Source organism: Schistocerca cancellata, chromosome 5 (genome assembly GCF_023864275.1).
Source record: "Schistocerca cancellata isolate TAMUIC-IGC-003103 chromosome 5, iqSchCanc2.1, whole genome shotgun sequence".
Classification (NCBI taxonomy): Eukaryota; Metazoa; Arthropoda; class Insecta; order Orthoptera; family Acrididae; genus Schistocerca; species Schistocerca cancellata.
Genome location: NC_064630.1, coordinates 757,014,963 through 757,039,099, shown reverse-complemented (window position 1 = coordinate 757,039,099; position 24,137 = coordinate 757,014,963). Strand labels below are relative to the sequence as shown.

The 24,137-nt window shown below is 43.7% G+C and overlaps 1 protein-coding gene across 3 annotated transcripts in view; it reads left to right on the top strand.

The window, feature by feature from the left end:
* Positions 1–24,137, top strand: part of LOC126188125 (RNA-binding protein Raly-like) — a 441,123-nt gene that overhangs the window by 136,516 nt on the left and 280,470 nt on the right. For 2 of the 3 annotated variants that reach the window (XM_049929601.1, XM_049929599.1), the window contains exon 1: positions 16,637–16,858. The exons of the other annotated variant lie outside the window; for it this stretch is intronic. The gene's annotated coding sequence lies outside the window, so the exon portion shown is untranslated. Of the gene's footprint in view, positions 1–16,636; positions 16,859–24,137 lie in introns of those variants that run through there. 3 annotated transcript variants of the gene reach the window in all.

Sequence of the window (24,137 nt, the reverse complement as noted above, 5' to 3'; positions counted from 1 at the left end):
GCTCCACTCCTCTCCCATCCCTGCTCACTGCCACGTCTTCACCGTTGTGTCCCCCCTACCCTCCATCTCTACACCCTACATCTCCTTTCCCAAGGTGGCTTCCATCAACTCCCCCTCCCGGATGATGCCCGCTCTCCCTCCATTTATCCTTCCTATCAACTCTGATCCTCACCCCCCTCCTTTCCTCCATCCTTTCCCTGGGCTCCTTCTTCCTCCCCCCTTCCATCCTATGTTTTCTCCCTGCCTATCCTCTCCCTATCTCCTTCCCCCCACCGAGTCCTTTTGTACTCCCCTCCTCTGCCTTCCCCACTCCCTGGCACGTCTGCTCAGTACCCCCCACCCCTCTTACGGATCCTCCTCTTCCATTGGCTCCTTTCCCCCCTCCCCCTTCACTTTTCCTTTCCTTCCCCCCCCCCCTTTTTCCCGTCATCTGACCAGTTTCCCCCCACCTGCACTCGGGTGTGGTATGTCATATTTGTGCCAACTTTTAGTGCAGTGTTTAAGTGAGTGTTCAGTGTTGTGCGTCCTTCCACAGTGTCGCGAACAGGAATCATGCTGTCGCTGGGTGTGCTTTTTATATCTCTTGCGAACAGAACCCAGACTGTCGCCGTGTTTTTTTAATTGTCTGTTATTTTTCTGCTTTCTGTGTATTTTATTAGCATCATCCACCCTGTGTTTTATGTTTTAAGCTCCAGAATCTTTTGCCATTTTACCTTTAAGTCACCGATTTTATCGCCAACTGTTATTATTTTTTTTATTATCTTCATCTTTTTAAAACAAATCATGTAGGCTGAAGAGCGGCGTAATAAGCTGCTGCCAGCCCGCCCCCTTTAGGGAGAATCGAAACTGAATAAAGGAAAAAACAAAACAAAAAAGAGAGAGGATCAAATGATGATGATGATGATGATGATGATGATGTCCTCCTCGCCGTGTCCGGCGACAGCGACTCCGTCAGTCTTCTCTGCCCTTGTTGTGGTAGGCTCGGATGTGGCTCGCGAATCCGAATTTCGCTTTGAATATCCTGTTGCATGAAGCACAGTGAAGTTGACCAGAAGAGTTGTAAGTATATGTGTAGACAAGCTTGAGCTGAGATTTTCGGAGTTCTCTTTTAGCATCCAGGTTCATTAGACGCTTTTGCTCGAATTGTTCGATGCTCTTATGTACTGTTGATCGCCACTCCGATCGGCGCAATGCTAGCTCCTCCCAACGGTTGCTTGGAATGCCACAGGCTGCAAGGTGGCGTTTAATGGTGTCTTTATATCGCAGGTGTTGACCGCCTTTCCTCCTCTTCCCGCACGAGAGCTGCGAGTAGAACACCGCTTTAGGTAGCATACTGTCATCCATGCGTACTATGTGACCACTCCATCTCAGTTGATGTTTCATTATTAAAGCTTCAATACCAGCCAGTTTCACGCGGCGCAAAATCTCCGTGTTTGGGACACGGTCTTCCCATTTGATGCGCAGAATTGATCTCAGACATCGAAGATGAAATTTATCTAGCTTCTTAATGTCAGCTTTGTAACAGCACCAGGTTTCCGAGGCATAGAGTAAGGTGGATAATACTACTGCTTAGTAGACTGCAATTTTTGTTTGTAGTTTGAGATCATGTGATTTCCATACTCGCTCATTAAGCTTACCGAAGGCTGAGGCTGCGCTAGCTATACGCTCTGCGATTTCCGTTGTCAGGCTGTTGTCACTTCTAATTTGGCTTCACAGGTATTTGAAATTTGACACATTTTGCAAGGGTTTGTTATTTATCTCGATACTGGAGTCATCTGCATTAAGACCTCTAAGTGGCTTTTTGAGAACTTGCGTCTTAGTGATGCTAATGGCTAAGCCAAATCTTCTGCAGGAGGCATTTAGCAGATTTATGTAAGTCTGAAGAGTTTCGCAAGAATTAGCCATCAAGCATACATCATCCGCGTAGAGAATCTCTAAGATGGATAGTTTGGTTACGCGACTTTTTGTTCTGAGGCGAGAGATGTTGAAGACACTTTTGTCTGTCCTTGTGTCGAGACTGATTACTACAGGCTTTGGTCGCGTCTCTCATAACAACTGCGAAGTAAAGTGAGAAGAGTGTGGGAGCCAGAACAGAGCCTTGTTTTACACCACATGTCACGGGAAACTGTTCTGAGAGCTTGTCCTCATGGCGGATTTTTGCCATCATGTTTTCATGAAACTGCCGAATCAAACTGAAAATTTTGTCAGGGCACCCAGTTTTCTTTAGCATAATCCAGAGAGCTTCCCGTGGGACACGATCAAAAGCTTTTTCTAGGTCTACAAAGCACATGACTAAAGGCCGATGTTGCTCTAAGCTTTTCTCTTGCATTTGTTTGACAACAAATATGGCATCCACTGTGCCTCTGTTTGGGCGAAAGCCACACTGGGTCTCTGGTAGCAGTTTTTCTGCAAAGTGTGTTAACCGGGTGTTAATTATGTGGGCAAGGACTTTTCCCGCTGCTGAGAGAAGAGAAATGCCCCTGTGGGAGCTGCAGTCTGATATGTCACCCTTGCCTTTATAGATCTCGGAAATACAAGCATCTTTCCAGTCTTGTGGAATCATTTCATACTCCCAAATCCTTAAGATCAGAGCAAACAATGGTTTCTTGATGTTTGGCCCCCCATATTTATATAGCTCTGATGGCAAGTTATCTAATCCTGCTGTTTTGTCATTTTTAAGCTTAGCCAGTGCTGAAATGAATTCATCGTAGGAAGGGGCGTCCGCAAGTTGTTCCTCAACTGGCAGGTCTTCAAGTGCTTCTATGTATGGAATATCGGTTGTCTGATGGTCGGGATTAAGAACGTCATTAAAATGTTCCGCCCACCGAGACAGGATGTCACTCTGTTGCGTCAGCCGACAACTTTTATCTTTGTTATAGACTGGTGCTATCTTCTCAACTCTTGGACCAAAGATAGTTTTCAGGGACTCAAAGAATCTGCCCGTTTAGTGTGTGTCGGCATATAACTGTATTTCATTTGCTTCATTTGCCCACCAACTGTCTTTGAGAGCACGTACCTTCACTTTTAGATTGTAATGCGCTGCTCTACGCTTGTTATCATCAGGGGTGCGAAGAGAGGTTCTGAAATCATTAATTAGCTTTCTGATCTCAGGATCTGAGTCGTCAAATCAGTCCTGGTGCTTCTTCTGAGGCTTTCCCAAGACTTCTGAAGCACAGCCACGCAGTCTGCTAGCGTATGCACTCCACTGTTCATCCACAGGGGCAGATTCAGATATCAAAAGGCCATCGACACCAAATTTTTCATCCAGTTTTGCTCTCATAGTCTGATCATTGGCCAAGATTTTGCAGGACAATTTTGTTGGTATTTTGTGTGAAGCTCGGCGTGGTGCCTTCAAAGTTATCTTTAATTTGGACCTCACGAGTCGATGGTCTGTCCATCCCTGAGCGCCTCTCACTGCACGTGTGACCCGTACGTCACCAAGATCTTTTTTCCGTACTATCACATAATCCAGAAGGTGCCAGTGTTTAGATCGCGGATGCATCCATGTCGTTTTATATTTTTCAGGCAGACGAAAATATGTATTTGTCAGACAGAGTTCAAACTCGGCACATAGAGTTAGAAGATCCAAACCATTCGAGTTGCATTTTCCAATCCCATGGCGACCGAGGACTCCATTCCAAGCACTGAAATCATTACCAACACGAGCATTAAAATCACCAAGTAACAGAAGTTTATCTGCAGAAGGAATATCCCTAAGGACATGTCGGAGGTCTTGGTAGAACTTGTTCTTCTCTTCATCCGGAGATGGCAATGTAGGTGCGTATACATTGATCAAGTGAAGATATTTCTTGGATGCCAGGTGAAGTCTGAGTGTTATTATTCTGTCACTGATAGCTTTTGGGAGTTCTGTTAGTGAGCATGCCAATTTATTGCGTATGGCAAAGCCTACCACACTTTCCGCCCTTTCAGTGGATGATTTTCCACTCCAGTAGTAGGTATAACCTCCGAGCGGTTCACGTAACTGTCCAGAGTCACTAAGATGTGTTTCACTTATGGCTGTAATGTCGATGTTTTATCTAGCCAATTCCCTTGCGATAAGTCCTGTCTTTCTCTCTGGGCACTGATTATGGTCGTTATCCTGTAAAGTACGGACGTTCCAGACTCCTATCATTAGATATTTAAGGTAACTGTTTATTTTATTATTAAAATAATAAATATTATCAAATACGCCAGCAGTCGCAGCATGTTGACGTTACATGAAAAGGCGCTTTTAGTGAAGCTGTACTATCAGAATGGGGAATGTGCTAGTTCAGCGATACGAACCTATCGCCATAGGAAGGGGATTCGAACGGGTAACGGTCCGTTGACATATGCAGCTGTGGCGAGAATGGATTCAAAGTTCGAAGCCACGGGTTGTTTAAACGATAGACCCCGTAGTGGCCGACCGAGCACAAGGCGTAATGCTGCTGAGACAGTTTAGGAAGAAATGGAGACTGTTGCGGGTTCGTCTATGCACGGGGAAGCCAGCGCTCCTGCATTCGCACGTCGCACCGGCATTCCATACACTACTGTTTGGTTGGCACTTAGGTGTACCCTCCGATGCTATCCGTACAAAATCCATCGGCATCATGAACTGTTACCTGGCGATTTAGTGAAGCGGAGGGCATTTGCGGTGTGGGCGTTTCAAAAGATGGCGGAAGAGGACGATTGGTTGAGTAACGTGTTGCGGACCAACGAAGCTCATTTCACGCTCCGAGGGTCTGTCAACGCCCACAACTGCAGAATTTGGGCTACCGAAAATCCTAGAACTGTTGTGGAAACTTCATTGCACGACGAAAAGTCACGTTATGGGTTGGATTTACCACATCTACCGTTATCGCTACCGTGACGGGTGAGAGGTACGCCGATATGTTAGAGAATCGCATCATCCCCAGCCTGGCTGATAAACACCTGCTGGAACGTACGATGTTTATGCAGGATGGCGCTCCACCCCATATTTGGTGATGATCGTGTGCTCAGCCGCCACTTTCGTCATGCTTGGCCTCCCAGTTCCCCAGACCTCAGTCCGTGCGACTATTAGCTTTGGGGTTACCTGAAGTCGCAAGTGTATCGTGATCGACCGACATCTCTAGGGATGCTGAAAGACAACATCCGACGCCGATGCCTCACCATAACTCCAGACATGCTTTACAGTGCTGTTCACTACATTATTTCTCGACTACAGCTATTGTTGAGGAATGATGGTGGACATATTGAGCACTTCCTCTAAAGAACATCATCTTCGCTTTGTCTTACTTTGTTATGCCAATTATTGCTATTCTGATCAGATGAAGCGCCATCTGTCGGACATTTTTTGAACTTTTGTATATTTTTGGTTCTAATAAAACCCCATGTCATTCCAAGCATGTGTGTCAATTTGTACCTCTCTATCTACATTATTCCGTGATTTACCCAGTTTTCAAATTTATACTGACTTTTTGATCACCCGGTACACGAACAACACAATCGGAGAAATAAGTATCTACAACACACTACTGAACTATATTTTTAACTAGCATAATGTGGAGCTGTTTGGCAAGGACGCTAAATTACATCATCACAGAAGTGCAAAGGACCTAGATCCTTCCATCTTTAATTTGCAATCAAGAATTTAATAAAATGGCAAAGTTATTGTTAATCAGAACAATGGGAGGAATTATGGTATAAATAACAATTTATTCATTCTTAACATCACATGACAAAAGATGGCTAAGAAATGGCGCATAAAATTTTGTTATTTGACAAACTCTATCAATGTTATGCGGTCTGTGGTGAACAAAGTGATTAGCTGGGGATCAACACCCGACACTAAGAATAACTAATCACTTTACCTGTGAATCCGTGGTATGGCCCAAAAACTAAGCTACTATGAAGCATCTATACTATTCCATAAAGAAAAAAATTGTTCCAAAGAACAGGGTGTTGAGAAGCATATATTGGAGCCCTACGCCGTAGCAGCGAGTACTTCTGCTGGTCAGGACAGCACAGCACGATGTGGTCGGCGACTGCAATCATGTTTGACAGCAATGAGTTATTAATGGCGCCCGCCCGAAAAAATTGGAAGTACACGGTCTCGTATTTGGCTAATTTGAAACACAGGTACTTAGCTATGAACCTCTGAAGCCACGGTGGATTCCAGTGTGCAGGTGGACCTGTTTGCTGGTCTGCCAAACCAATTTGACTCTGTGACGGTGTGTGGACATTTGCCACGCCGGACATTTGCCACGATTTTACCTGCTCCGAAGAGTTGGGTCCCTTGTCTCCCCCTCCTCCTCCTCGCTCACTGAGCGTTTCCGCTGGTTTACTTAACATAGAACCAGAATCTCTTTGAATTTTCCGCCACATTTCTAGAGATAGTTTCGTTGTGGAAACTATGAAATGCATCTCGCATTGAAATCCGCATCAAACTTCGAGCCTCAGTAAAACTTCGCCAATCTTGGAGATTTTGCATTCGTCTAAATTATACTTGTCTTTTTCGGTGCTCCTGCATCAGCTTTCTGTCGTGTTTTGTGTACCATGGGGGATCAGTTCCGTCTCTTATTACTTTATTTGGCAGGAATCTCTCGAGTGCTGTTGATACTATGTCTTTGAACTTAGGCCACATTTGGTCTTCACTTACATAGTTTGGAAGGATTGGAGACTATCTCTTAGAAAGACGTCACCCGAATTTTTAGCTGCTTTTATAAATAGATATATTTCGCGTTTAGTTTTGGTGAATTTCTTTGTTACGGAATTGAGTCTCGCTACGAGCGTGTCACTGTATCCGTCGTGATGCTCAGGATTATTTGTGGCTAAGAGGTCAAGTGTGTTTTCGTAACCATTTACAATTTGAATGGCCTCGTGAACCAGTTGTTCAAAATGATTTAAAAAAGCATTTGTAACAATTACTGAAGTTGTTTTATATCTACAGTAGGGCCTGAAAATGCATTTTTGTCAAGATACAGAAGGTAGATTGAAGTCACTGCCAACTATAATTGTATGAGTCTACACTCCTGGAAATGGAAAAAAGAACACATTGACACCGGTGTGTCAGACCCACCATACTTGCTCCGGACACTGCGAGAGGGCTGTACAAGCAATGATCACACGCACGGCACAGCGGACACACCAGGAAATGCGGTGTTGGCCGTCGAATGGCGCTAGCTGCGCAGCATTTGTGCACCGCCGCCGTCAGTGTCAGCCAGTTTGCCGTGGCATACGGAGCTCCATCGCAGTCTTTAACACTGGTAGCATGCCGCGACAGCGTGGACGTGAACCGTATGTGCAGTTGACGGACTTTGAGCGAGGGCGTATAGTGGGCATGCGGGAGGCCGGGTGGACGTACCGCCAAATTGCTCAACACGTGGGGCGTGAGGTCTCCACAGTACATCGATGTTGTCGCCAGTGGTCGGCGGAAGGTGCACGTGCCCGTCGACCTGGGACCGGTCCGCAGCGACGCACGGATGCACGCCAAGACCGTAGGATCCTACGCAGTGCCGTAGGGGACCGCACCGCCACTTCCCAGCAAATTAGGGACACTGTTGCTCCTGGGGTATCGGCGAGGACCATTCGCAACCGTCTCCATGCAGCTGGGCTACGGTCCCGCACACCGTTAGGCCGTCTTCCGCTCACGCCCCAACATCGTGCAGCCCGCCTCCAGTGGTGTCGCGACAGGCGTGAATGGAGGGACGAATGGAGACGTGTCGTCTTCAGCGATGAGAGTCGCTTCTGCCTTGGTGCCAATGATGGTCGTATGCGTGTTTGGCGCCGTGCAGGTGAGCGCCACAATCAGGACTGCATACGACCGAGGCACACAGGGCCAACACCCGGCATCATGGTGTGGGGAGCGATCTCCTACACTGGCCGTACACCACTGGTGATCGTCGAGGGGACACTGAATAGTGCACGGTACATCCAAACCGTCGTCGAACCCATCGTTCTACCGTTCCTAGACCGGCAAGGGAACTTGCTGTTCCAACAGGACAATGCACGTCCGCATGTATCCCGTGCCACCCAACGTGCTCTAGAAGGTGTAAGTCAACTACCCTGGCCAGCAAGATCTCCGGATCTGTCCCCCATTGAGCATGTTTGGGACTGGATGAAGCGTCGTCTCACGCGGTCTGCACGTCCAGCACGAACGCTGGTCCAACTGAGGCGCCAGGTGGAAATGGCATGGCAAGCCGTTCCACAGGACTACATCCAACATCTCTACGATCGTCTCCATGGGAGAATAGCAGCCTCCATTGCTGCGAAAGGTGGATATACACTGTACTAGTGCCGACATTGTGCATGCTCTGTTGCCTGTGTCTATGTGCCTGTGGTTCTGTCAGTGTGATCATGTGATGTATCTGACCCCAGGAATGTGTCAATAAAGTTTCCCCTTCCTGGGACAATGAATTCACGGTGTTCTTATTTCAATTTCCAGGAGTGTACATATCTCCCTTGTTTTCAAAACTATTCCTTTCAAAATATATGACCTTCTCCCTCTTAAGTCAATTGTATCCAATAACGTCTCGTTCAGTTTTATATTTACAACACATTAAAATATATTCACAGTTTCTTCACTGAGTACCAATTTGGTCAGTATGATCCCTACTTAATGTTCGTTTGTTCCTTGAGGGTAACATTTATGAAAAAAAAGTGAAGGATGTTATGTTGAACGGCTGTTATACGAAACACCCGCAACAATGAAAATATTATTTCCCGCTTAGTTTTGTACCTGCTGTCAGCGTTTCTGGCGTCAGCTGTTGCTGTACGTTTCCTGGTACCACGGGGGTCAACAGGACCTCATAAGCATATTGGAAAATCGTATCTTCTATGGTCTCAAAGGGACATTTTCTAGCGCATATGACTTTCATTCTCTGGCCCAATTGTAGCCAACAATTGTTTGTTCAGTTTGTTAATGTGTACCACATTAAAATTTATTCATGGTTTTTTTTTCCATTGAGTATCACTGAGGTCAATATGACCCCAGTCTAAATCTTGTCTTGTTTCGTGTACGTAATATTTATTACAATAGGATCGTTTCTGATACACAGTACACCTATAATATATTTTTTATGTTGTTGTTATGGTACTCTGTCCGATGACTGGTTTGGTTTGATGCAGCTCCGCATGCTATTCTAGCCTCTTCATCTCCAACTAATTACTGCAACCTACACCCTTTTAAATCTGCTTACGGTATTCATCTCTTGGTGTCCCTCTACGATTTATCCCCCCCCCCCCCCCCCGCTTTCCTCCGGTACTAAATTGGTGATCCGTTGGTGCCTCAGAATTTGTCCTACCAAAACCATTCCCTCCTTCTAGTCAGGTTGCACCACAAATTTCTCTTCTCCACAATTTCACTCAGACCTCCTTATTAGTTACATGGTCTACCCGCCTAATCTTCAACATTCTTCAGTAGCACCACATTTGAAAATGTTGTATTCCCCTCTTGTCTAAACTGTTTATCATCCATGTTTCACTTTCACACATGGATACACTCCATACTTTCAGAAAAAACTTTCTGAGACTCAAATCTCTACTCGATGATAAGAAATTTCTCATATTCAGAAACGCTTCTCTTGCCATTGCCAGTCTACATTTTATGTCCTCCGTATTTCGACCATCATCAGTTATTTTGCTTCTCAAATAGCAAAACTCATCTACTAATTTAAGTGTCTCATTTTCTAATATAATCACCTCAGCAGCACCTGATTTAGTTCGACTACATTCCAGTACCTTTGTTTTGCATTTGTTTAAGTTCACTTCGTATGCTCCTTTCAAGACACTGTCCATTCCGTTCAAATGCTCTTCCAAGTCCTTTGCTGTCTCTGACAGAATTACAATGCGATCAGCAAACATGAAGTTTTTATTTCTTATCCCTGGAGTTTAATTCCTGCTCGAAAACTGTCTTTTGGTTGTAGCATACAGATTGAATAAAACTGGGGATAGGCTACAATCCTGTCTCACTCCCCCTGTCAACCACTGTCTCCCTTTCGCGACCCTGGACACTTATAACTGCCATCTAGTTTCTGTACAAATTGTAAACAGCCTTTCGATCTCCGTATTTTACCCTTGCCACTTTTAGAATTTTTTATGTTAGTCCATTAAAATACTGCCAGTATATCTGGAGTCATTTACTTGGTATCTATATGACGCTAGTAGTACTCAGTGAAACAAAGTAGCAGTAGGTGAGGTAACTGTAATGAGTTTCTTACACCTACTTTTAAGTGGCGACCCAGCTCAGAAACGTTTGTGAAGACCAGCTGGACATGTGCCTTCTCTGATGGACGGCGTACACTCTGGTTAAGACGCAGACGTTAAGCAGTGAGGCTTCTAGATCTAGCTCCTACACAACGGAGGAGTGCATAGCTCTGTCTGAGGAATGAGACAGGCTGCCAATAGAGGTCTCGAACCCCGCCATAGGTGGCACGTCAGGCCAATTGCCAACGATTGAGGTCTACGGACGCGTCCATCTTACCTACCGGCAGCTTTAACGCTGTGGAGGAGATTTTCTGTCTACCTTACGGCTTCTGGGATAAGCGTCCCAGTTAGGAAGGCTACTGATGACTCATTCTGGACATTACTAAATTTTGGTGTCCTTACTCTGCTACCTGTCAGACATCCCGTTCAGGAAATCTTATCGCATTAATTCATTACGCTTCTCTAGAAAAACCTCAGGTACTACAGTCCATAAGTTCCTTAGCGTCCTCTTTGTCGCTGTTTGCGCACTTTTGACTGGTGTGCACTTAACAGAATACGGAAATTCTCAACTGTACTCTTACAGCTCGAGCGGGGTGGCGCAGTGGTTAGACACTGGACTCGCATTCGGGAGGACGACGGTTCAATCCCGCGTCCGGCCAACCTGATTTAGGTTTTCCGTGATTTCCCTAAATCACCACTGGTGATCGTCGAGGGGACACTGAATAGTGCACGGTACATCCAAACCGTCATCGAACCCATCGTTCTACCATTCCTAGACCGGCAAGGGAACTTGCTGTTCCAACAGGACAATGCACGTCCGCATGTATCCCGTGCCACCCAACGTGCTCTAGAAGGTGTAAGTCCACTACCCTGGCCAGCAAGATCTCCGGATCTGTCCCCCATTGAGCATGTTTGGGACTGGATGAAGCGTCGTCTCACGCGGTCTGCACGTCCAGCACGAACGCTGGTCCAACTGAGGCGCCAGGTGGAAATGGCATGGCAAGCCGTTCCACAGGACTACATCCAGCATCTCTACGATCGTCTCCATGGGAGAATAGCAGCCTGCATTGCTGCGAAAGGTGGATATACACTGTACTAGTGCCGACATTGTGCATGCTCTGTTGCCTGTGTCTATGTGCCTGTGGTTCTGTCAGTGTGATCATGTGATGTATCTGACCCCAGGAATGTGTCAATAAAGTTTCCCCTTCCTGGGACAATGAATTCACGGTGTTCTTATTTCAATTTCCAGGAGTGTATTTGTGATGAGACTCAAGTTTTCTTTGAACTGTTCAGCAACTGTTTCATCTGAGACCGGGGGTCTGTAAAAGGAGCCAGTTATTACTTTATTCCGGTTGTTGAATATAACATCTGTCCATACTCACAGGAACTATCTGAGTGCAGATCATTAAAATTACGGCTTTTCCCTCCAAAACCTAGTACGCTTTCTCTGCGACCCTGTAAATACCAGAGCTAAACAATGTAGAACAACAACGTACGTTACAAGCATACCATTCTGTATTACTTCATTTCCTTATTTCTAACATTTTAAAACTATATGTCGACTTTAGATGACATGTCGATCATAGATGATCTTATCTCTATTTAGTGAACGTATTTTCAGTCATGTTTTGAACACTGTCGCGCTACACTTTATAACTAATGTTTCGCCGCAAGGGATATCGCATTTTAGAGAGTAAATTAATATGGAGTATGTCGTTCTTCTTTTCAAACATTCACATACCCATTTCTTCTTTCCTTATTGTCTTTTGGGCATGCAGTTGTAGCGATTAAAGTAGGCACAAATGTACTGATCAAAAAGAAATGATAAGCGTACATTCGCATTCTCTTTACATCATTTCTTGTTGCTCTCATAGCAATAGACTGTTTCTACCGCAATCAGTAAGCGTGAAAGGATGCTACCGTACAGACAGAGGGATCTATATTTATACTTGGCAGAAGTAATTACATACTGACATAATCGTTGGTATTGCTTTTGTTTCCCAAAAGTTATAAATATTTTTATTTCGGAAAAGAAGCTCCGTATTTGACCAAGATGTCGAAGAAGAAGGTCCCTTACATACTGGTTGTATCGGGTAAGATGTGGAGACGACGGTTTGAAAGCAGCAGAAGTAGTAAGGGCGTCCCTTACCTGAGGGATCACTACCTGGCGAAGGGGCAAGTGTGGCAAATGTCCGGCGTGGCAAATGTCCGGCGTGGCAAACGTCCGGCATTCTCTGTGGCACGACTATGCGTGATGGAATATGTCAGACATTTAGACGGCCGACTCAAAACAAATAAGTATACTCACGCATCACGCGTTGTGTGTGTGATGCAAGAAGCAGTACCTCTGACGGTTCACATAGTGACTGGCACAGGCTTTAAGTGACGCACTAGCAAAGGACACAAATCTCACTGTTTAGGTAAAGACCTGCCATTGCTTACTAGTGAAGTGCCAGTACAAGAGTGTGTTTTTATCAGATTGCCTCACCAGCTCGGTAGCATAGCACATTTACATCTTAGACTACTTCCACTTTAGCACAAGCCAATCAAGAGCAGGAGCGCCTCATTCAAAGCTGCATACACAGATCTGACCAAGCAGCGACCATAAAAATGAATTGAGAGAAAAGGAAAAAGATTCAGCTTCGTGGTCTTTTTCCCACGCGTTTACGCCATGTCTTTGCTAAAAGCGTTACCTGGATGGAACCACAGCCCTCCATAAAAAGATCGTTATCTCCCCTATTGCGTCCATTTCGAACTTTCCATAGAACAGCCATACACTCGCCAAAAGCCTCGTACCTTCACAAATATGTTTTGTAGCAGAGTCTGGACGTCTGGGCGCCACTGACCTGTCCCACAGAAATTTGCAGAAACTCACAGCCGTCTCATCGGCTCCCTACCTAACAAGGGCCCATCCTCGGCTTTATTGCCAGTCATCAATGCTCTGCCCATAGCTCCAGCGATTACTCGGCGCTACCAGCCTACCTGGGTGCGGCCGACGACCGACCGGCGCCATCCAATGTGACTGCACAATGAGACCGAGGGACCGGGAAGTCCGTAGACGTTTTCACCTAGGTGAAGCCATAAGCTTTTACTGCAGTCAGTTAACTCTGCACCCTCTTCCTTTGAATGCAGGTAAAGCTTACCGCTATTCCTTCACTAGAGCACACAAGCAAGAGCGTTAACTACTGCCAACCATTTCATCATACGAATGAAGTCAGATCGTATCAAGTATAGCAACTAAGTAACAAAGACCATCTTCTCTAATAACATTAAGCAGCATAACACCACACCACAAGTGAGAGTGCCCTGCATAATCACATAATCTTCTCCTTCAGTACAGTAAGTGGTACATTAAATGCAAAAATCCCAAGAAGGTAGAGGGTAAAAGGTGGGATGTTACCTAACCATCATTTTCATAAGTCATGGTTGCGAAACACCGACACGAATTATTTAGAGAAGTTATCAGAATCAAAGGTTGTAAAAAAAAAAAAAAAAATGGCTCTGAGCACTATGGGACTTAACATCTATGGTCATCAGTCCCCTAGAACTTAGAACTACTTAAACCTAACTAACCTAAGGACAGCACACAACACCCAGCCATCACGAGGCAGAGAAAATCCCTGACCCCGCCGGGAATCGAACCCGGGAACCCGGGCGTGGGAAGCGAGAACGCTACCGCACGACCACGAGATGCGGGCGAAGGTTGTAAAAGGAGGTAGGGGTTGAGGATGGCATGAAACAGGTCCATAACCTTTCCCAGATGTTAATCGTTCTGTGCATTGAGCAAATAGTAAAGGATACCTAGGAGAAATTTGGAAAGGAAGTTAAAGTTGAGGGAGAAGGAACGAAAACTTTCAGGTTTGCCAATAACAATGCACATCAAAGGTGTTGGGAGAGCAGTTGAAAGTAATGGAAGGTGTTTTGAAAGAGAAGTAGAATAACTGTACTTAAATGTAGAGAAATTAAATCAGCCAATGCTGAGCGCATTAGGGTACGAAATGAGACACAAAAAGCGGAAGATTAATTTTTCTTTACAGGCAGCAAAATCACTCATGACAACCGGAGCAGAGTGGATATAAAATGCAGACTGGCTGTAGTGCTAAAAGAATTTCCGAAAAAGAGAAATTTGTCAATGTCAAATATAAATTTAAGTTTTAGAAAGGCTTTTCTGAAGGTGTTTTTTGAAATGTGGTGCTCCACAAGAGTGTTGAAGATTAGATAGTATTACTGAATCGAAATGTCGAGAATAGAAATTTGTGGGAAAACTTGACAGTCTAGGGCACCAAGGAACATCTATTTGATAATGGATCTTTGGAATAAAAACTGTGGAGAGAAATCAAAGCTGTAACCCAGTAAATAAGTGTCAGTTGATGTACATGCCAACGGTTACTCGGAGATGAAATGGTTTGTGGGAATTCCTTCAAACCAGTCTTCGGAGTGGACACGGTGTAACTAACCTGTTTCTATGGGTTATTACGTTACGATTAGGGTCGCCACCGACTCTAACCATACAACTAATCAAAGGTTTTGCCGAGTCGGAAAATAAATTAATTTGATCACAGACCAAAAACTCATAAAAATTCACACATTGTGATGTCGCTCATAGGGGATGCGATGTAATTAATAGTATTGCTCGTGCACTGTTCACGACAGTCAAAAATTTAAAATGAAATAGAAAATGCATGAACACTGTGCATAAGATCAACTCCCAGCAACACACCTGAGTATAAGACTTAATATAAAGCATTTGTTTTAAAATAAATGGGGAAACTCACTGGACCTGTGCTTTAGGAAACGCGTTGGATGTGCTAACGGGAAAGCTACGATGTGAGTGGTTTAGGTGCAAAAACGTAACCTCGGAATACAAGAGAAAATTGTGGGTAAAATCACGTATTCCTAAGATATGGATGTGAGGCATGTACACAATTCCTGATAAAATTAATTCCTAAAACATTAAAGAAAAGCATCGATACATTCACCGTTATAATCTACACCTAAAATCATTGGTGTGAATCATTCATACAACTGCTGTTGCCTGATAACTGATCGCAATAACTCGTGAAACGGTACACATTTCGCAGTACACCCGCGTGCCCACGTGGTTTATCGAGACGCAGTTTCTGGGTATTGGGGCCAAATTCCAACAATATCACATCACACAATCATGAACAGTTGTTGTTGTTGTGGTCTTCAGTCCCGAGACTGGTTTGATGCAGCTCTCCATGCTACTCTATCCTGTGCAAGCTTCTTCATCTCCCAGTACCTACTGCAACCTACATCCTTCTGAATCTGCTTAGTGTATTCATCTCTTGGTCTCCCTCTACGATTTTTACCCTCCACGCTGCCCTCCAATACTAAATTGGTGATCCCTTGATGCCTCAGAACATGTCCTACCAACCGATCCCTTCTTCTGGTCAAGTTGTGCCACAAACTTCTCTTCTCCCCAATCCTATTCAGTACTTCCTCATTAGTTATGTGATCTACCCATCTAATCTTCAGCATTCTTCTGTAGCACCACATTTCGAAAGCTTCTATTCTCTTCTTGTCCAAACTATTTACCGTCCATGTTTCACTTCCATACATGGCTACACTCCATACAAATACTTTCAGAAATGACTTCCTGACACTTAAATCTATACTCGATGTTAACAAATTTCTCTTGTTCACCCTTCTTCGACTGGAGCACAGCTGTGGACGCTTCCCGTACCGGCGGCAGACTGCCTCCCTTTCTCTTCTCCAGCCTCTTCCACGATCCGCGTGGCCTGGAAAACTCAAAGATGCCATTTTCGCCACCAACCTAACGCAGGTAGATTTCTCACAAGTAGCTCAAACCTCTTTACCTACTTGACCACTACGAGAGTTGGCTATTCTGTACAACTGCTACTGAATCTGTATGACTATCGCAGACTTTCTGCAGCATGCTATGCCACCGTCTAGCAACATGACGCACAACGACATTCATTCAATCATACCAGTATGAGAGTTATGAAAAAGAGAAACAGGGAAAAGAAAGAGAAATGCCAGTGAAAGTGGGCTGCCGGACTAATGAAAGGTGGCTACAAGACACTTTCAACTGCAGCAACAATAATCCACTGAAAAAAAACGATGTATTTGTGCCTTTTGTAACCTTCTCTCTGTGTTTGTCAGTTACCTGTCCCAATGCTCAGATTTCCACTCTCTGTAGTGCCGCGTAGTTAGTACGTCACATTCCAGAACATGCGGAAGGGCAATGAAAGCGGGTTCGATCGCAATGACAACAACGCACGGGCCAACGACAGCGATCGGGGTTGGGAAAGTGGGTCACATTCTGGCAGTCGGCGGCCACAGCAGACGGGCGTGCCGCGGCTGGCTCTGTTTACGAGGAAGCCGCCCGAGAACGGCAGGCGCGCGGCTATTCTGCCAGCAGGTGAGTCAGGAGCCGCCAAAGTTAGCCGCCGCGAAGGCACAGTGTTTGGGTTGCGGCGGTGGGGGCCGGCCCGCCGCCGGCAGCGCCTCTGGCGGCGGCGGCGGGCGGCGCCCGGCAGGTGTGTGCGTGAGCGCCGTGGCGAGTGAGCCGTGATTCGCGCACACACCCGGACTACGTGCTACCTGCGTGCAGCCGCCGACCGCAGCCACATCCGGCACGCTGCCCCGCTTCCGGACAGGAGCAAACACCGGCGCCTTCGCTGCGCACCAACAGTGGACGGCCGACCCGGTAAGCTGGAAACGCTTGTCGATGACAATGACGTAACACCATCGAGTCACGTTCTCCCTGTTGATACTGAGCCATCAAATACTGCTAACTGTCTACACTAAACTGTTAATCAGCTAGAATCTCGAAATTTTATTTTTTATATAATAAAAAGCGAAACGCATTTTAAAACTTTTTGGTGTTACGGTCTTCGGTTCGAAGACTGGGTTGATGCTTGTCCTCCACCATAGTCTAAGCTGTGCAAGCCTATTCAACCTCACAAGCTCACAAGGGGAAGCCGGCCGGAGTGGCCATGCGGTTCTAAGCGCTTCAGTTTAGAACCGCGTGACCGCTACGGTCGCAGGTTCGAATCCTGCCTCGGGCATGGATTTGTGTGATGTCATTAGGTTAGTTAGGTTTAAGTAGTTCTAAGTTCTAGGGGACTGATGACCTCAGAAGTTAAGTCCCATAGTGCTCAGAGCCATTTGAACCATTTTTGAACAAGGGGAGGCCTCGACGTTGGGATCACAGATTTCTTTCAATCTTGGTACACCTTTAGTAGGCCATTAAAGCATCATAATGTGAAAGTAGTAAGGTTTACCAGGTTTTCCAGAAAATCGCGAAAAAGTTTTACGCGTCCATTATGTGCATCACATATCTGTCTTAGCTACATGCTGTAAGAATTCATTGTGGTCATGTGGTTAGCCTTCGTCCGTAGCATGTGGGTCGCGGACGAGGCGGTGGTTGGAGTCCCGCCAACGCTCACTATTTCATCTGTATCTTTTTCATCAATGGTCTCGTTATTTTGTATCACATTTTAGAGGTAATATAATGAAAAAAAAAAACCATAGGAATTTTCAGGAAGTGATAGTGAATTCCCTACGTTAGTTGACTATTTACAATTTGTAATTGAATTTTCAAGGACGACGGACAGGTTTGTAAAGCCCACGTCAAACCTCGATAAATAATGATGCGAATGACATTATTCAAAATCAGTAATATTGCAAGTTACAGTGTGCCAGTGATGTAGGATTAATTGTCGGATGTAGTCTAGGCAGGACACGTTGCAGCATGTTATTTGGCACGCAGACATGGAAAACATAAATTGATACTTCATGCAAATTTATGTGTGTTTTTTAAATTATATTACCTCTCAAATGTCGTACAAATTAAATAGTGAGACCAGTGATGAAAAAAATATATTTTAAATACATGAGAGCAGGAATCACACAGTCGCCTCGTCCACAACCCCTGAAAACGCTAACCACACGGCCACAAGGTCGATTCCTTTGCACAGACACATGATTGACATAGTCAGATAAAAAGTAGTGCACCCTACTACTTTCAGTAGGTGTACAAAGTCTGAAGCAAATTCGTGTTCCTAGCGTTTTCGCCTCCCCTTGTCAGAGTAACTACTGCCTTTTACATCCACATTAACCTGTCCACTGAATTCATCCTTTGGTTTCCATCTGCAATTGTACTCCGCAATCTCTCTCTCTCTCTCTCACACACACACACACACACACACGCCCCCTTCATTACCAAGTCACCGACTGCTTGATACTTCAATATATTTCCTGCCGTCCGGGCCCTTCTGTTTGTAAAGCTGTGCCACAAATTTTCTTTTGCAGCATTTTACTTCAGTATTTGCTCATTAATTACTCGTACAACCGATCAAGTCGTCCGTATTCTTCTATAGCAGCACATTTCAAAAGCTTCTAAAGTGTTTCCGGTCTGTGTTTCACTTCCTTACAAGACTACACTATAGTGACATTCCCTATACTTATATGCATAATACATAAGGACTTAAGAAAGTATAGTACGTTACACATGTCATCCCAGGCTAAGGCCATTGAACAACAGGAGCGATGCATTCTCAGAAGAGAGAACGTGTCCCGGGTTAGCAGCCGCTCTGCTGCGATACCAATAACAGGAGTAGAAAGGCTCTGCAACAGTGAAATTCTGGTGGTACAAGGACGAAACGGAATGTTAAATTCAACCGCAATGAACTGATGCCAACAATTTGAACACGGGTGCGCACGGGATTAGCCGAGCGGTCTGAGGCGCTGCAGTCATGGACTGTGTGTCTGGTCCCGGCGGAGGTTCGAGTCCTCCCTCGGGCATGGGTGTGTGTATTTGTCCTTTGGGTAATTTAGGTTAAGTAGTGTGTAAGCTTAGGGACTGATGACTTTGCAGTTAAGTTCCATAAGATTTCACACACACACACGGCCGCGCAGGCTGGGCTGATGCTCATCGTGAAATTACACCATCTACAACGACATCAGACGACAATGTGCAGGCAGCGTTTCAGCAAGCTGAAACACAAATTTCTGTCAAAAAAAAAAAAAAAAAGGTTCAAATGGCTCTGAGCACTATGGGACTTAACATCTATGGTCATCAGTCCCCTAGAACTTAGAACTACTTAAACCTAACTAACCTAAGGACAGCACACAACACCCAGCCATCACGAGGCAGAGAAAATCCCTGACCCCGCCTGGAATCGAACCCGGGAACCCGAGCGTGGGAAGCGAGAACGCTACCGCACGACCACGAGATGCGGGCCAAATTTCTGCCATTTAGAAAAACTTTTCAAGCCATAGCCAGTCTGCATTTTACATCCTCTGTCCTTCGGCCATCATCAGATATTTTGCTTCCCTAATGGCAACTGTTGAACTACTTCCCTAGTCTAGTTGCCCAGCATCGCCTGATTTAGTTCAGCTACATCCCATTACCCTTAGTTTGCTTTTACTGATGCTCGTCGTTTAAGTATTGCACTGTCCACTACGTTCAACTGCTCTTCCAAATCCTTTGCCGTCGCTGACACGATTGCGACGTCATCGACAATAGATCTTATAATTAAATGTTACCCTGTGGCATTTAAGTCTCTTCATTAACTACGATAATGATCGAAGCAGAAGAAATGAATTGCAATTTGTGCTGCGGCCGGGACAATGTAAGGGAAAATAAGCGGAAGATATGAATTAAAGTTTGTGTTGGGGAGGGCACTCTACTTGAGAAGTTCATGAAGCATTATTGGCCATTGTACTGTAGTGGTGTAATGGTTAGCATTTATGCCTAGCAAGCAAGAAGACTAGGTTACGAGTCCTGGCCGCAACACAAATTTTAATTCATTTCTTCGTAGTCATCGACAATATTCAAAATTTTCTTTATCATGGAAGTACATCTGATAGAAACTATTATGCTGTTTCTTAAAACAGACAGCATATTAGAACGATGCTTGTTGTATACGCATCCTATGTTTCTTGCTTGTGTTGGACGTGATAAAAACCCTACACTGAAACTCTAACATGCATCTTCAGAAATAATTAGTATTAAATGTATTGGATTATTAAGGAGCAGCAGTGATTTCTGTAATGCTCGCCATAATATAAGATTTTATAGGTTTTAGTTCCCGTGTACGCAGTGGCTACTTAATCACATGAAACAAATATTCGTGTGGTGTCAAGGTATTATGATTTGTTTTGTCTTCCTCTATGAGATCGAAGTCAGCGAGTAAAGTTATTTGCGATGGAAGAAGTTTAAATTACCTTCGCTGCATTTCTGGGCATACCACTGCTAGACCAGAGAGATTATTTACTTTCTCTTAAAATATCGCATTTTAATCAGTGTTTAATTGGGACCCTTCTCTCTCTTGTGAAGTCTAGTATGAGGCAATCGAAGTAAGTTGCAAAAAGTTAAATTTTTATGACTTATTGGATTTTGATTAGAGAACTACTTCAGAACCAGAATTTGCAGCAATAATAAACAAGGCTAAAGGTCAGAGAGAGAGAGAGGGGGGGAAAGAGGAGACGGGCAGAGGGGTGGGAGGAAATAGACAAATGAAACGGGGGAGAGGAGATAGGCAGAGATAGGGAGGCGGAGGAGATACATGGGGGCAAGGGGGATAGACAAAATAATGTGAACAGTGGTGGTAATGGGATGGTTATGTTTGACGGTCAACAATTAAAGTAAGTCATGCGTCGCGCTGAACTGTCCGTGTTCAGTGTGGACTAGGCAGAGTGCAGGTTTTTACGAGTCGTGCACACTTCATATTTGAATTCAGAGGCCGAGATCGATGTGCAATTAAAGACATAACAGAGTTAAAAAGAGGATAGATTGTAGGGGTCCGATTACCTGGAGCATTAGTGAACAAAACAGCCAACTTATTGACTTATTGAATGTTTCAAGAGCAACTTTTACACAAAACACGGAAAGACATCATCTTATAAACGTAATAGTGGGCGCAAATCAAAACTAAATAACAGAGATGTCCTACGCTAACACGAACTGTATCAAGACAACACAAAACTGTGGCAGCTAAACTGATTGCAGAGCTCAATAGCTATCTTCGAGACCCCGTATCTATCGACAGTGTCCGCCGACATCACTATGAAGTGAATATCCATGGACGAGCTGCTATACCGAAACCATTAGTGACCACAACCAACGCAAAGGAGCGTAAAACATGGTATCAGGAGCAAAAATACTGGTCGGTTGATCAGTAGAAACACGTCATATGACCAAACAAGTCAACGTTTTTGTTATTTGCAAAATCGGGCCGGGATGACGTCTGGAGAACGCCAAAAGTAGCCTAAAATCCTGACTGCGTGATTCCAGTTGTTAAGGATGGAGGTGTGGGCAACTGTATCTTGATATTCTTCTGGTCCCATCATTACTCTCAAGTATGAAATGGAGACATTCTTTCTTAAAGGTGAGTTACCTCAGACAGTTATTCCGTATGACGTTATTGAATTAAATTGTGTAAAATATGTCCACTTACTGATTTGTCTCCCCTCAAGAATTGCAGTGATTCAAGCACAAATGTGGGTGAACTAAATTGTTTTAAGAGTTATAAAGTGCACGTTTTGCACTTTTAATTCTCATCAATGTGGACACTTAACGTTTTGAATTTTCCATCTATTTATTACTACTTCACCACGTGTTACGCTTATCATTGGTGTAGTACCCCTAGATGTGCAGAACTGAATATGTTGTGGGACCATTAAAAAAAAACAGTCCATGATATTTTCAAGGACATTGTTTACCATTTCCTTTTTTTCTATATGTTTGCTTGAAATGATCACAATACTAGTGCCATCTCGAAAAAAGACTAATTCTGCTTGTTGTATGTTAGACAGAAGATCATTTACATACTTGAGTAACAATGAGTAATATTCAGCCTTGGGAAGGCCCACATGTGATTTCTCCTCAGCCAGAATAATCACCAGAGACTGCAGTGGATGAATTGCTTTCTTTTGGTTGGATATGACATTAGTCGGCTATACCATCAATCGTGTGAAACTTCAATTTATGTAGGCAAATACTGTGATTCACACAGCCAAACCCTTTAGATAGATCACGGAAAATTCCAATCGACGCTATTTCATTATTTAATGCTTGTAAAATTTTGTGAGTGAACCTTGTAAATGGCATTCTAAGTAGAGCTATATTCTTCTGAAATCCAAACTGTGATTTCCTGAAGATATTGTTACTCAGGTGATATACTATTCTAGAATATATCACCCTCTCATAAATTTTGGAATGTGGTGTCAGAAGTGAAACTGGTCGATAGTTATTGACATCTCTTCTGTCATATTTTTAAAGAGGGATTTCACAATGGCATATTTCACTCTCCCTGGAAAAAGTCTTCAATTAGTGACACCCTGCATATTTCAGGTTAGACAGTTCTACTTATGTGGGAACAAATGTTTAGTGCTCTGTTGGAAACACAATCAAAACCATATGAGCTTTTATTTTTGAGAGAATATATAGTGACTGAATTTTATAAGACTTGCTTTAACGATGCACTGATTTATTTTTTCTCTTGAACTGTTCATCACTATATCTTCTACTATATTGAATATATTATTATTCAATATATTTGCCACTTGTGATGTATCATTTATACCGAGTTAAATAGTAATGTTATCCTGTCCTGTGACTGGTTGTCCTCTCTCGTTTCGTTACATTCCACTTACCCTTAAATCTGTTGTCAGAGTTACTGATTTCTGACACTATGTGCTTTCTCCTTGATTTTTTGATAACTTTTCTTAGAAATTTGTGGGGTACAAATATTACAGGATTTGTACTTGTTCTTGGCAACAGATACCTTTCGCTTTTTCTTTCACAGGATGCTTTAATCCCTCTGCTCATTCATGGTTTTTTACATACCTATTTAATGTCCTTTCTGATTATGTGGAAAGGTGATTATGCAGAAACTGTATTCAAATAATGTTATGAATTTCTCATGGACTATATTAAATTTTGTTAGAATCCGATTCATTGTAAATTTAAGCCCGGGTTATCTCTTGTAAACTATTCTTAAAACATTTGTGCTGGAGTCATTAGTTATTCTAACTGATTTCCACTGAGGATTATCCACACTGTACAGCACTATCTTATATGTCCCAATTGTGCATCATGATGAAAGAGAGTATTTGTTGCTGGGGAAACAGCTACTTTCTTCCAACAGTAGTCCTATCATCTATATCCACCGATGTTGGAAAGTTAATTACTTATCTAAAATTGTAGGATCCAAGTAAGGCATCTAGCTCATTTTTTCGTATCAAAATCTTTTATAAAACCTACATGTATGTCACCACAATTATTAACTGCTTACTGCTGTCTGATAGTGTGGTGAGGAATCCAGATTCTTCATAAATAGTACAAAATTTCCCGATGGCGAAATATATGTAGTTACAATTAAAAGTAAACTATTTTTCAGTATTAGTTCGTAGGTTCACAACCCTGTATAGTGATCATTACAAAATCTGCTTGTCTCAGAACTTGTGTTCTGTCCTAATGTATGTAACTACTTATTTCTCCATATTAGTTCTGAGTAACGTGCTAGTGTGTAACCTTTCATATGTAACTTATCTATCTATTGTAGCAGTATCACTGTACTCCTTTTTACGAATGCAAGTACCTTCGTGTCGTGGTAAATGGATGTACTGGCGTTTATAATGAACCAAAGCTTCAGACTGTGTCAAAATCCGGCAAAAACCACTAAAAGAGCTTCAGAAAAGAATGCATTCCACTAAAGCTATGAGAAGTTTAAGCAAAGTTCAATACATAATTGCGCAATAGCTCTTGCTATTAGCGGCCTATAGCGTTAATAAGAATGTACTCAGTTGCTTATATGTACAGTGGTCGCAGGCCTTGTGCCCAACATAAGGTCTCAACTTCAACAATTTGAGGTATGAAGAATAAGGGAAAAACTTACTTGAAACTACAAATATGTAGTAATCATTTGTGGCTTGACTGTTACCTGGCACACAGTTGTTTAATATGGTGTAACAGTACG